The sequence below is a fragment of the Pipistrellus hanaki genome (genome assembly GCF_964339955.1).
Source record: "Pipistrellus hanaki genome assembly, chromosome: 4".
In the NCBI taxonomy this organism is placed as follows: domain Eukaryota; kingdom Metazoa; phylum Chordata; class Mammalia; order Chiroptera; family Vespertilionidae; genus Pipistrellus; species Pipistrellus hanaki.
This window is the reverse complement of record NC_140506.1, coordinates 22,383,337-22,398,058: the sequence shown is the minus strand read 5'-3', so window position 1 is coordinate 22,398,058 and position 14,722 is coordinate 22,383,337.

Genomic DNA, 14,722 nt, shown 5'->3' with positions numbered 1-14,722 from the left:
GGAGGTTTCACAGCCATGTTTGTAGAGCTGACAAAACGAAAGCACTTTTCTAATAGTCACACATTTCAAGTGAAATAAATAACAATCAACAGAAGAATATAGCATCAAAGTAAAATCCTAAATCAGTTTGAGAATGGTGTTTTTAGGACAACTGATTTTTTATAATCACCAACAGGATAAGAAGAAGTTTAAAGGACTAATGTGGGTGCAGTATTCTTAGAAATTCATGAGTCTGGCTTACTTGCCAAGACACCAAGTGGCTTGAGGGGAATTTATACTCTGATTAGTGTAAGACTTTAAAAGATAAATCTGTAACGGCTGCAGAGAAGCAACAGAATTAATGGCTGGCCATCTGGCTTGGTTTTATTAACCGATTTGTTCCAACTGTGCTTGTTGGCTTCGGTAGATAGGGCAGATGAAGATGAACTAGCTACATGAAATTTTTGAAGGACTTCCGAGATTTTTCCCTCTCCTTTATTAAAATTCTTTGTATAAGACTATAGTGTTGTGTAAGGTGTTTATTTAACAAACATTGGTCCCTCATTATGTACCAGGCACTGCTGACCACCAAGCAGGAAAAGCATGAGAAAGGCACAACGCATGTGTCCAAGTGTCTCTACAAGATGAGATTACTCTTGTTTGGGTATTGGTCATGCTCCATTCTGCCTCTTTCTTTGTTTCCAAATCCTTATCCATGAATGGCAAATTTTGTGAGCACTAAACAAAAATTCTTTCTGGGACATGAATAGGGTTTTATTTTTAATGTTCTTTCTCTTTTCCCTCTTTTCTTTCTTTTTTCCTTCCTCATTTCTTTCTCCTTTCCTTTCCTTTCCTTTCCTTTCCTTTCCTTTCCTTTCCTTTCCTTTCCTTTCCTTTCCTTTCCTTTCCTTCTTTTCTCTTCTCTCCTTTCTTTTTCTCTCATTTCTTCCTCTTTTCCCTCTCTCCCTCCTTCCTTCCCTCCCTCCCTCCTTCCTTCCTTTCTCCCTCCTTCCCTTCTTTCCTTCCTTCCTTCCTTCCTTCCTTCCTTCCTTCCTTCCTTCCTTCCTTCCAGATGTATTTCTATAATGGCTCCTTCTATGATAAAATATTTTAGGAAAAAGTACCTAGGTCTGAGGCAGCAGAAAGCACCGTGGTACCCTTCAGATTTCCCATCCTGCACCCTGAATTGCTTGGCTGGCAAGCAGGGAGTTGCAGGTGAAGATTCAGGAAGAGGAAATCAACCAGTTATCAAGATAAGGAGAAAGGCAAGGAGACAAAATAGACTACACATGCCACTGTTCTCACATAATTTTAAAACTCTTCCCTTAATCAGGCCTTTGAGATCTGATATTTAACTTCAAGTGATGTCCATAAGCACCCCATCCCATTCTCAGCTATAATTGGAGGCCAGGTAGCCAGCAGGTGGAAAGCAGGATGAATGAAAAAAGGTCAGACTAACATTAAGAGCTATTGGGTGGGGGATAAGCATCATGGGTTGGGCAGTGTGAACAGCATGCAGGGTCATGGAGTTTGGGCGTTGTGGGAGGGGTATGGTGGGAGAAGTTCTTGATTTGCATTTGGAAGAATCAGACTGAGTCTTACCTCTTTTACTTACCATAAGTCTTATTGGGCAAGTAAAAGGAATTGGAGATGACACAGCCATATGGGGCTGGCCTCCAACAGTTAACTTACCATCAAGGTCACTGGACTTGAGAGACTAATTCTGAAGGGCCTTTCATTTATTTAGGAAAAGAGTGATTGTAGTTCTTCCTGCTTTATCTGTTGGGCTCCTATGTACTGGTGTGATCTAGAAGAAATAGGGTGGTGCTTACAGGCTTTATCTCTAGGAGACTGTGGATCAGATTTGGAGTTTTATCTGGACTTCTACAACTGTTTTTTTTTCCCTTTTCTCTTGGGAAGATGGACACAATAAAGAAAGGTAGGACAAGGACAGGGAGATATCATTAATGAAACAAGTATTGTATTTTCTTTGGCTTCTACTATCTATAGGGGACAGAATAGTGGGGAAGACATGGGCTTCAACAAATGAAGGATGGTGGCTAAATGAGGAAACCAGGGAGTTGCAGGTGGAGATCCATGGCATAAAGAATGTGGCAGCTGAAGATTTCCTTTTCTCTACTACCTATAATGCTGTGCTTTGTTCATTTCCCAAGGGACATTAATTTGTATAACAATAATAATGACTACCATCGTTGTCATTCTTAACGTGTACCTAGCACTGTATGTACATTTGCCCTTTTACTCCTTACATAATGATATAAGGCAGGTAACATCATTATTCCCATTAGGAAATGAACACATTAGCTAACTTGGACCATGCTACTAGTGACAAACTAAGCAAGAATTTAAATCCAAGCTTGTCACCACAGCCTGTGTTCCACACAGAGATGAGTTGCACAGAAGTGGGTTTTGGAATCAGTGCATTGGGTGCATGGGGTGAGAGGTCCTCTTCGATTCTATGAACATGGCCAAAGTTGCTGCATCAGCACATGAGGAGTCTGATGGGAACCCCCAGAAAAACTTAACTACAAATGATGCTAGGCTTCCACCCTAGTGCCCACGCTTAATGTTCCCTGTGGCTGTACGTGTTATACAGTTTTTTTAGTCAATCATGCTTCTGGTTATAATGCTGTGCTAAGAGAGATTACAAGGAATAGTCCATAGTCCTGCTTCTGTATAATGACTGTTCAGTGTTGTCTGTGCCTATTGTGCTGGGAGGTAGCTTTGGGGAATCCAGGGATCACCCACTTCTCTGAGGCATGGACAGATGGGAGAAGAGTTTCAGTTTTTATTTTTGGCACAGATCTCCATATTTATGTACACTCCTTTGTATGTGTATGTTGTTTACTGAGTATGCATCAGCTGCTAGCCTCAAATAACCCCCTTCTTGATGGTAATGAGGCCACATTTTGTTTTCTCTGTGAATAAATGAGATCCAAAATTATCCAACATCTGCAGAGCTTGAGTTGACATGATGCTGCTTTCCCCTCCCTTGTCTTTTCCAGAACAAAAACATGTTTGCAATTTACTCTGTTGATTGTACTTTCTGAAATGTCTATAGGATTGCTTTTCTTTCCTAGAGAGTGAATTTCATGCTTTGTTGTATCTTTTCTTCAAACTTTTAAATGGTTTTGATAAAAGTGACTGAATCCAATTGAATTTAACAAGTACTTACTGGGGTCTTTCTGAGGCCAGGTTCTGAAGACAGAGAGTGACTCCCACATTCCCTCGGCCTTTGGAGCTATTGGAGCCTCAGACCTAATATTTATGCTAATGGGATGGACAAATACAATTTTCTAAAAAATTAATAAGTTTGAGAAGCACTGCGCAGCCAAATGACCAAATGTATCCTCAGTCTTTCCTCAAAGACCATACTTTTATAGAGAAATTCAGAAGGGCCTTAGAAAGATGATAAATATATTTTAAAGACCCACCTCTCATAAAGTGCAGACTCATACATGATTATGTTTACAAGATTGATATGGAAAGCAAAAATAAAACATTCAATGGGAAATTAGACTAGCCCTAGAAATGCCTGATGGCTACATTTTCTATTAATGTAGAATTGATTTCTAAGATAACTTTGAAAGATACTGCTTCTAAGCATAATGTAAATATTGACCATGAATGTAGAAGGAATGTCTTATTATATTAAAATGTTATGCAAATATTTAATAGGAAAAAATATAGCATATACACAAAGGAAATGTTCAACAGGGAGTGACATTGGTCATTGGCAGTTTTTATGTTATATCTGTGATAAGTCTCAGACTCAAATGTGTCCAATATTTATAACTGAGTCTATGGACATGAGACAGATCAATAGTAACTCTACAGAATGGGGGCATGCTAGATGAAGTAACAATGCCCCAGAGCAGTGATTGAAAGACCATGATCAAAGTGGATCTGGGGGCTATCTGCCAGGACTATAGAAAGGACTCAACTGGACTCACATCACTGGTGCTAAGGGCAGGACCAAGCTAATGGCCAAGAGAACAAGCTGGTAGTTTTATTCAGATTCATCCAACATGTGTGCTAGGCAGTTGATGCTTTAAAATATGTTAACTCTAGATCTTATAGCAACCCTGGGAGGTACATATTAGCCCTGAACCAATTTTGTTAGGTGGAATGGAGTCAGGATTGAATGGATTCCAGGGATCAAAATCTATAGTCCTACTGCAGAATACAATGAAAATGAATAACCTGTTCAGTCAAAGCATTCCTATATTTAACACCTGATCATAGGTACCTCTCCCTCTGAGATGGGACAAAGGAGAGATAATATATATGCTTACACCTTTGTCAACAAATGGTCCTTCTAGTGGCCCCTTTCTAATATGTAGACCGAGTGTGTCTTCACCTAAAGTCCAAAATTTAAAGCATAGGTAACAAATGTTTCTGGAATAATTTTGAAAGTGGTTTAACACCTAACATTTTATTCAGGTGCCCAATTTATCACTCTCCATTTATCAAATACACGTGTATCCTGGTGGATGAAGTAGAAGGGTGGATAATTCCTTTTGAAACTCTTCTTGGAAGGCACATCTTAAAGGCTCAGTGTAGAAATCTATAAAGCTGCCTTGATTGGAAATGGCAAGTATATATGAGGCCCAGTGGGTTTTGTGGAGGAGAAGGTCAACTTAGAAGAAATCAACTTTCTAGCAAGGAGGCTGGCTTCAGTCCCTCTGCATCAGCAGGGACTGTCTGGATGTGGTAGGAATTCATTTACATGGACAAAGGTGATATCTTCTAGGTTTTTAAAGCATGCTGAATATATTGTAATTTATGCAAAAAAGGTTATCCTTAAGGTAGCTTTATCTGTATGTTCTTCAACAATGACAGTGTGAAAGATAGAGATGGCCACACATTCTTTGTTGTTCTTCCTATTGAGAGGTGGAATAAATTTATCCTCCCCATGAATCTGAGCCGGTCTTACAACTTGCTTGACCAACAGACTGCAGTGAAGTGATATATTGGAATCCTAGAAGAGATTGTATGGCTTGCATGTTTAGGAGACTACCTCTTGGAATGTAGCCACCATGGTTTGAGGAAGCTCAAAAGTTCCACAGAGAGGAACTGAGGTTCCTGATTTATGGTCACCTGAGTGAGCATCTTGACATCCAGCACAGTGGAACCATGAGATGACTATAGCCCTGCCAATATCTTATTGCTATTTTCTGGGAAACTCCAAATCAAGGCGACCTAGATGAATGAATTCTGAATTCCTGACCCACATAAATGTTTTAAACTATAACATTTTGTTACATAACAATAGATAACCAGAACATATGGCAAAATGTGTTGTCCTATAATAAGGGCCACAGGCACACAGAGAGGAATTCAAACCAATTCTTCACTATAAGCATGGACTGGTCTCCATGATTTTGGTCATGGTTTAGGGGACAACCTTAGGATAATATAAAATTTAGTTAGGAGTGGCTTGGGTTAGGTCAAGCCAGAATGAAAAACTAGCAGGATTGTTGTGTTGAGCAACTGGCAAGCTACCTAGACTTCCAATTGTGAGGTCATATTCTTCACAACACATCTGGTCTACACACCTCATTTTTTTAAAACTATGTTTTTATTGACTTTGGAGACAGAGAGAAAGGGAGAGGGAGAGAGAGATGGAAACACCAAAGAGAGAAACATAAACATAGATCAGCTGCCTCTTGCAGACCCCCTACTGGGGATCTAGCCCACAACCCAGACATGTGCCCTGACTGGGAATAGATGGTAACCTTTTGATGTGTGCATCTGCACTCAACCACTGAGTCACATAGGCCAGGTTCACTTCATTTCTTGAGGGAAGAAATTGAAGCCACAGAATTAGAAACTTTGTTTAAGGTTACATACAAGGTTAAGTAGCAAAATCAGGTTTGTCAACTTCAGATTCAAAGATCTTTCTATAAGCCTTAGCTTTCTTCAAAGTGGCGGGAGGGCACAGGTTGTCAGATCAAACAATGGGCCTGGCCCAAATTAGAAGTCCCAGTTTAAAAATAAGCAGTGTAGTGGAAGGATCACTGGGCCAGGAGGTGGATATGGGGCTCAAGTTCAGGACCTTCTATTTGCCAGATGTGTGATGTTGAATGGGCCACATGCTACTTATTCATTTCTAATTAGCAAAATAGGATAAAGATAACTGACTGAGAGCCTCATTTAGAGGATTAAGGTAGTGAACAGAAATCACCTGGCAAAGAGCTGGGATATAGGAGGTTCTCATAAGTACCTGCTGACACTGCATTGGTTGAGCACCTCTTTAGGCCAGCACTGTACATACACATAAGCCCTACAATCACCTTCAATGGATAATGACTTTCTGTTTTTGAGATGAAGAGGCTGAGACTTAATTACATTAGACACTTGGCTGAGGTCCCACAGAGAGTAACTGGCTAGGATTAAAATATAGGACTCCTCAACTGAAAGCTAAGCTCTCCCACTGCACTGCATGGCCTCTGTCAGACTCAGGGTGAGGGAAGAAAGGGTTTGGGTCAAACAGACTGAATTCCATGAAGCATGGCAGGAAGTCATAGGCAGAGTACAGGGGACTTAAACTTGACTTAAAGATGACTTACAGAAAGAGATATGGAATCAGAGAATAGAGTTTCAAGGTGCAGAAAGGGTGCTGAGGGCAGAGCAGCATGACAGCTTTTAGAGTCCTCCTGAGCCCTGGCTCTCAGCAGATTTTCCGGCTGGGAAATGGCTGACTCACATGTGTTACCACTGAATAGAGGGTAGTCATGGTGTATCTGAAAGATAGAAACACACTGAGTCCTCGTGGTTCAAGTTCTGCTGTGGTGGATTGGAGAAGGCAGCTGAGGGGTTGGGGACTGTGTCTCAGGCAAGTCAGTATATTTTTTCTTATCATGGCCATATTAATTTGAGTAAAGTCAGTTGCTATAAATAAACCTTCACATTTAAGCATCTAAACACAATAAATATTTATTCCTTATTCCCTAATAGTCCAATGTATTGTTCCTAATAAGAATGCAGTGTTCCTCTCCGTGGTGGTTCAGGGTTCCAAGGCTCATCTAGTTGTAGTTAGTTCTCTATTCCATGCTGATGAATGGGGAAAGAAGAGTGAAGGAGAGGTCTTTGATTCTTCCCTTGGGCAGAAAAGGGCATAGAGGGCTTCTGCCACTTTCCATTGACAAAGGCTACTTATGTGGCTCCTTCTGGATATAAAAGAGACTGGGAGACATAGTCCCTTGTCAAGAAGCTATTTCTCAGTAACACAAGTATAGCTATTTCTTCCATAAAGACTTTTGCACCTAGATTGACAATTTAATTCAGACACCAAGAGCTAAGCCTTCTTCATGCTCGTGGTTTGACAGCAACCATAGTTGTCAAACCGGAGTTTATGGCTTTTTCAACTAACTTATGTAGTGCTCAGGGTCCTTTCCTGTTGAAGCCCAGCCATTTACTACTGAGTGCTTTGAGGATCTTCGGGTCTCTGTGTCTAAGTATTTCCTTGCATGGCATTTTGTCAGCCACTTTCCATATCAGAATGACCCTCTCTGCTGATAGCTTGCTTGACTCTGATCTGATGTTGCCTTTCACAGTGGAAATTGTGCTTGGTTGACTAGATAGGACTTTCCTCTGTCCCACCTAGCCGAGTGCATCCCTAGGTCTTTTCTGGTTCAGAAGAGGGGTCAGTTCAGGTCCCAGATGCTCTTGATGAGCTCAGCCTCTGTCTTGTTTTTAAGTAGTCAGTCCAGGCTGTAGTCCGAGCCAGGTTCTGGCAGTAGGTCCCAGCAATATTAGCATTGAACATTGAACATTAGATGTTTTGCCATCCTAGTGACCCACATTAACTCATGTCTACTAATCAATTTCATGACTCTTGCTGCAGTTCAAAAGGAGGATGACCCTTGTCAAAGATTACAATTCTTATTTTTAAGGCTATGTTGTTAAGGAATCATTACTGTAATTCAACCCAAATAACTGAGTAATAAAATTTAGAAAACAGAGCAAGAATGCCACCCACACAGTGCTGCTTTGTGGTCTATGCTCAGGACATTCTGATGCATCCGCTGGACACAACCACATGAATTTTAGAGATAGTGTTCACAAAATCATCCTATCCAGTAACCCGTTGATTTTCTGGGGCCTCTCCAGTAACTCAGTCAATAGTTTGGGATTCTAGCATTTTCTTTGGTCATTTTCCTCTGTCAAAAGAGAGATGGTTCTCACATAGGGTCATCTTGAAAGCTAATGAAATTAATGCATGTGAAAGATGGATATGTAACTACTTTGCAAAGTGTGATTGCCTTTACATTTTAATTTAAATATTTTCATATTACTAGCAAGGAAACTCCCTATTGATTACATCAACAGTTACTTAGAAGGGCCATTATATACACAATCTAGATTTTAAAAGCCAAAATTTGAATTTCCCCAATTCACTTTCGGTGTCCTTCCTGACAGATGTTTCTCGTGATCTCATTGCCCATGGTGGTTGAGAAGATGGCGCTAGCCCATAAATTAGCTTTCTTTTTCCCCCATCAGAAGCAGGGACAATGGCTACTTGATTCTGGCTCTTGGGCAGGGATAGAGTTTGTTTCCACAGGCAGTAGCACATTGATTTTTAATTGTGGCTCTTGGAGCCTCCCCCTTGAGGAGGTGGAGAGGAAGCTGAATTGGTCTGGTTTTCAGCAAATGAGTTGTTGAAAGGAGCATGATTAGGTGATGTTGACTGCTTGTGCAGCAAGTTCAAGAGAACTGTTCTGCAGCCCTGGCTGACTGGGTATGTAGGGAGGAGCAGGCTCTTCCTCTCTAGGTTAATAAAGACTGCACTCCCAGAAGTTGCATGACTTGTCTTATTGGACGGAGCTATGATTTCCCGAATTGGTTCATCCAGATTTATGATGGATATGTTGTGGGGAAATATAAGTCTATTGCCAATTCATTTACAAAATTGCTCTCCCAGTGTGCCTGGCTGCTGCTGTCTTGAATAAGGAAGCTAATTTGGCTGCAAGTTTTGAGTGAGCAAAGTTAATTTATTTCATGGAAGATTTCAGAAAAGAAGGGGCTTTCAGACCAGCAGTTCCTAAAGTTTTGGAGAAGGCTTATTTTTAGATTAAAACTTGCTTTAATGAATTTGATGCAACGTGTGCATAGGATAGTCACAGATGCCTACATGGCGCTACAAGAAACCTATGAAAATTACCTTGTCTCTAGGAACTTCACAAATTTTAGAGACAAGCAATCTGATGACCTATAGGTGAGAATGCAGGTAATATTGTGAGGTAATAATTTGTTTTACCTCAATGTGTTTGCCTGTCTTTCTTCTCTTTCATTCATCCTTTGAAGTCTGTTTCCCCTCCATACACCCACAAGGAACAGAAACAAAGATTCACGAAACCCAGAGAACTAGGGGAAGATTTTCCTCTAGGTGGGAGTAACACAAGAATATTCTGATGTAAAGTTCTGGAAGCAAAGGGCAAGAGACTCAGATGATTGCCTTCATGCATGGACTCTCTCTCTCTCTCTCTCTCTCTCTCTCTCTCTCTCTCTCTCTCCTTTGTATTTCTGTTCTCAAGGAGAGTTTACAATCAAATCATATTATGATTATAAGAAGATATTTTCCAAAAAATGCATCTTGTTTGAAGTTAAAGATTAGCTGGTTTGCATTACTCAAAGGCAGAGAGCAGAGTAGATTCTTAAACGTCTTTCCCCAGAGGAGTCCTTTTGTTAGTACAGCTGCCCCTGTACCCAGGGTTATGTTCTTTTGACACTAAACTATTTTTTCCTCAGTTTGTCAACTGGACAGTTGTATCTTCAGTGGTGACAACTGAGCCCCTAATATCAGAGCCCTGAGTTTGGCCAATGCCCTATCTGAAGTATGTGCTTAGTGATGATGGTTGTTGATGATGTTTACTAAAATTTCCCAAAGGTGTTATTTCTTTGTTCCAGAATACATTTATGAGCAATGTGACTGAATCTTCAGGAAATCCTGAGGAATCTTATGATTTTAAAATAGAGATATGTTTGAGCTGAGGAAAAGTCAATCAGAAAGCTCCAAGTACTTTCAAACACTAGAAGACAAATGATTTAAAAATCCCAAAGCATTGAACAAGCAGTTTCAGCATCACAGGTAACAAACAGTGTCTTCTCAGCTCTTGTGCACGAAGCAGACTAGAACAAAGTTCACATCCCTGTAAGTTCTTTGTAACAAAATTGCATACAAAAATAATTGACCACCACGGAAAACATTTTCTGACACCTACTGTAATTGAAATGAGTCAATAGAACTCTCCAAATAATGTGATATAAATCACAGAAATCTCAGCAAAAACTAGGCCCTTGAGTTAGCAAAGGAGGAACTTAGAGCTGGAGCTCACTGTCCTCTAGAGACATTGGAATGAGAAAATTAGTCATTTTAGAAAGAAGCTATTGTTTCAGATGGCTTAACAATATTTCTACATTTACTGATTTAATGCATTTGGAAGCCTAGGAGAGGAACAGAGTGTTGCTGTGTGAATGGGTTTTATCAAGTTTCTTTTAATCAGGGACTTGCTCTAAGGACTGGTCAGGTACATGGTTATTGGCACTTGTCCCCACATGGTGCCTGGTTCATCATCAAGAATGGCAGATTATGGCCTGATTATCAACGTACTAGAAACAACAAAAATGTTCTGAGTTTTCCACTTATTGTTCTTCACCATGGAGTCCACTATGGTGAAGTAAGAATTCAATAAGTAAATTATGTTAGGTTTAAAGAAAGGTTTTAATTTTTATTTTTATAGTTGGTATATAATATTCTATTAATTATTTTAGTTTCTGGTGTACAATATAGTGATTTGACATTTTTGTACCTTACAATGTCATCATTCCACTAATTCTAATAATCATCTGTCACATGCAAACTTATCACTGTTTGCATATATCTCCCTCCCCTTCTTTTAAAGCATTCCGACAGTAGGTTATGTGTTAATAGTATTATATGTTATTTAATACATATTTTAAACATTTTAATTAAAAAGATGTGACTTCCTATTTAATTTTATTTTTGAACCCAGGAGCAAATCAATCTTAGCTTGTACTTAAAACCAGAGGTCTATACGTTCAGATTGCAGTCAGGGTCTAACCAGTGAGGGCTCAAAAGCTTTGGGGCCCCGTCACTAACTGATAGGTCAAATGATCTTGTTATCAAGTCTTACAAATGCTTTCTATAGCATTTTAAATAATCTTTCTGGCATGTCTTGAAATGTCAAGCATGAGGCTACTATTGTGGAGATCTATACCCATGGGTCCTTGGTCCCTGTTGCCATTTATCTTTCTGGGGTGCCTGATCTCTGTCCTAGTGAAGCTGGACCCACTGGCTGTTTGACTCTGTGCAAGTTATTAAGTTATTGACTCTTAGTTCCAAACTCATCCTTCTGAGCTGTGCCCTGGAAACCATGTTCTTTGCCAGATGGACTGCTTATAGGCTTTACCTATAGGATGTAAGAAACAGAGACTAGAAGAGGAAGACAAGACCTGCTCCTTTCTGTTTGTTTCCTTTAACCCACCAAATGTATTTACTCTGGCAGTGGCAGCTTGTTCCCATAGAAAGTGTGGGGTCCAGTTTGTGGTATCTTTTCAAGACTTGCTGAGTGTGTCTTACTGCATACTCCTTAGCGACATCAGCACCAGCCAACAGATGCCCCTTCTTTGCATGTCTGAGTCCCAGGCCAATGGAGCACTCCCTCCAAGTTCAGAGACACTCGGAGATGTGACTTTTAGCTCCACAGGACCCTTTCTCCAAGCTTCCGAGTTCTAATAATTCCAAACTCTTCCCGGTACTCCCTCTCCTCCTCCCCCCGCCCCCCCCACACACCAGCCTTAATGATGATAGCTGCTTTTTTTCAGTGTTTACCTGAAGGCCACCTTAGTGATCTCTTTTTAGTAACATAGTTAACAGTTCTTTGTTCCTAACTAACAATTCCTTATAATAAATGATGTTACGTTAAGTGTATGATATCTGGATCCTGACTGATTTGGATGACTTCATTAAGTAATATTCCCTTTTCACTAATTTCATAGGCAATAACAATTTAATCCAGTAGAATTTTTTAGACTGCATGAAATCATATTCTTAATTTGCTACAAAAGGATAAAAACATTGGCTGTTGTCCAGTCCACGATAGCTATTGGTGAAAATAGAGATATCAATCAAAACTCATGGTGGCAAATGACAGAAAATCTAACAGAAAAGAGAAGACATTGACTCATTGATTTAAGAATCCACAATAAATTCCACATTCAGGCATGGCTGGACCAAAGGGTTCATCAGAAATCATATGTCAATCTAGTTTATCACATCTTTTGCCTTCACTTTTATCTCTGTTGGCTTTATTCTCAGGCAGATTCTGCCTTGTAATCAGTTCCAGGCTGACTCTTATTCCTTCAGCAATCCCAGAAGAAAGATACACTTTCTTTTTTCAACATCCCAGCAATGGCCCTGGGATGATTTCAGTGGCTCTGGGTGCTGTGTGCATCTCTTAATCAATCCCTCCAAGTTTGGAAGATTGTTTAAAGTAATATGACCAGACCTGTAGGAGGAGAAGAGGAGCAGAGAGTTAGTTTTACTCAAACCAAATAGAGTAGAACATCGTTGTGGTTTCCTCAAGGACAATCAGGTGTGACCAGAAGTTTTTGGTGAGCAGTGAAAACAACAAATGCATCTCATAGCAGAGCCACTGAATTAAAGAGAGAGCAGTGAGAAGGGCCATTAAGAGGCCCCATTTATATTACCCTCAAGAGAACTCGCCTAGGGAATATAGCTAGACAACCCTCAGTTAACATGCCTGTGGGTCAGTCACTACAAGGGTCATGCCAGCCACACTCCCCTTGGGCAGATTCTAGGCAATGACTGAGAATGATGTACTAGATCCAGCCATCCCTGCCCAAAGGGGGATTTTTCTACTGGGCAGTATAGGTATTTGCCCAGGCAGGCTCTGTTAGTACTTTATCATGGTCTGAGACTTCTACCCAGTCCCTCCTTTTCTTACTCCTCTCATGGGTATCAGACCTGCATCATGATTTGAAAGCTGTCTATGCCTACTCCTGCTCCTTCTCCTTTATATTTTCCAGGCATTTGTCCTAATAAATTTTTTTGCAGGTCTAATTATTTATTAGAGGCTTCTTCTCAAAGGGCCTAAAATGACACATCCACATCCACACATCTTTCATAGCTTGGTCCTGGGAGATGCTGGTCACCCTGAACCTTTGGCAGTGCCAGACACAATTTTTATGCTTTGCTATTTAATAGAAAGTATAAATAGTTGGTAACACCTGTGTGGCTGCTCAAGCAGTCATAGGCTCCATAAATTCTTGGCTCTGTCTTCACTAGCAGATACAAACCTGGTTAAGGCAACAATTCCTGAATCTTTGGTTCACAACTTTGTTACATTTTGTTATTATTACTTAATTTGCACAATTTGCATTCCCATGAACATTTATGATACATGGTGTATTCCTTAGTATTGACCTTATTTTTCTTAAACATGAATTAATCAAGATTTTAAGCAACAATCTGAAATCTGATCATTGAAAATGACCTACATAAGCAAAGAATTTGAATAGACATTTCTTCAAAGAAGTCATAAAAATGTCCAACAGGCATGTGAAAAAGTATTCATAATCACTAATCATCAAGGGAGTGAAAGTCAAAACCACAATGAAATATCACATCACATTGGTTAGGATGGCCATTATAAAAAAAATGACAAAGGTAACAATTGTTGGCAAGGAGGTGGAGAGATTGGAACCTTTGTACACAGTTGATGAAAATTGTAAAATGATGCAGCTACTCTGGAAACCAGTATAAAAGGCCTTAAAAAAAAATAACTACCATATGATCCAGTGATCCCACTTTTGGGTATATATTCATTGAAATCAGTATCTTAAAGAGATTATTTCCACTGTCATGTTCATCGCAGCATTATTCACAATAGCCAAGATGAGGAAACAACCTAAGTGTCTGTCTATGGATGGGTGGATAAAGAAAATATGGTGTATACATACAAGGGAATATTATTAAGTCTTTAAAAGAAGGAAATACTGCAATATTTGACAAAATGGATAAAACTTGAGGACATTATGTTAAGCGAAATGAGTCAGTCATAGAAAGACAAATGTGACATGGTTCCACTTACAAGAGCTATATAAATTAATTACATTTAGGGAAACAGAGAATAGAATGGGGGTTGTCAGGGGCTAGGAAAGGGGGAAGGGGACCGCATTTTAACTCCCCACATTAGTTTATATAAAGTTTAGTTGCACAAGATGAGTTCAAAGGATCTGCTGTACAATAGTGTGCCTATAGTTAAGAATACTGCAGTGTACTCATAAATATTTGATAAGAAGGTAGATTTTAAGTTAAGTATTTTTACCACAAAAAAAAAGAAAAAAAAATGAAGCAAATTCTTGGAGGCTCTCTGCGGGTCACAGTCCCCATTTTCTCTTAATTGATGAAAATTTAGCTTTTTGTTTTAGATGATTTTTGTCTTAGCTCTATCTAATGAGGCTCAGTCCATTAGGAAGAGTAATGAGAGAGACTGGAGAAATGAATTCCCATGTATTCAAACGGAAAAACTCTCTCTCTAGGCTGAGAAGGGTTTTTCCTATTTAAGAAAGAGAACATTTCTCCTCTGGGGCCATGAGGCTGTGTCTACTGAAACCCCTGGGGCACTTATGAGGGAAAAATAGAGCATCAGTGATTTAGTAAGAATTCAGAAAA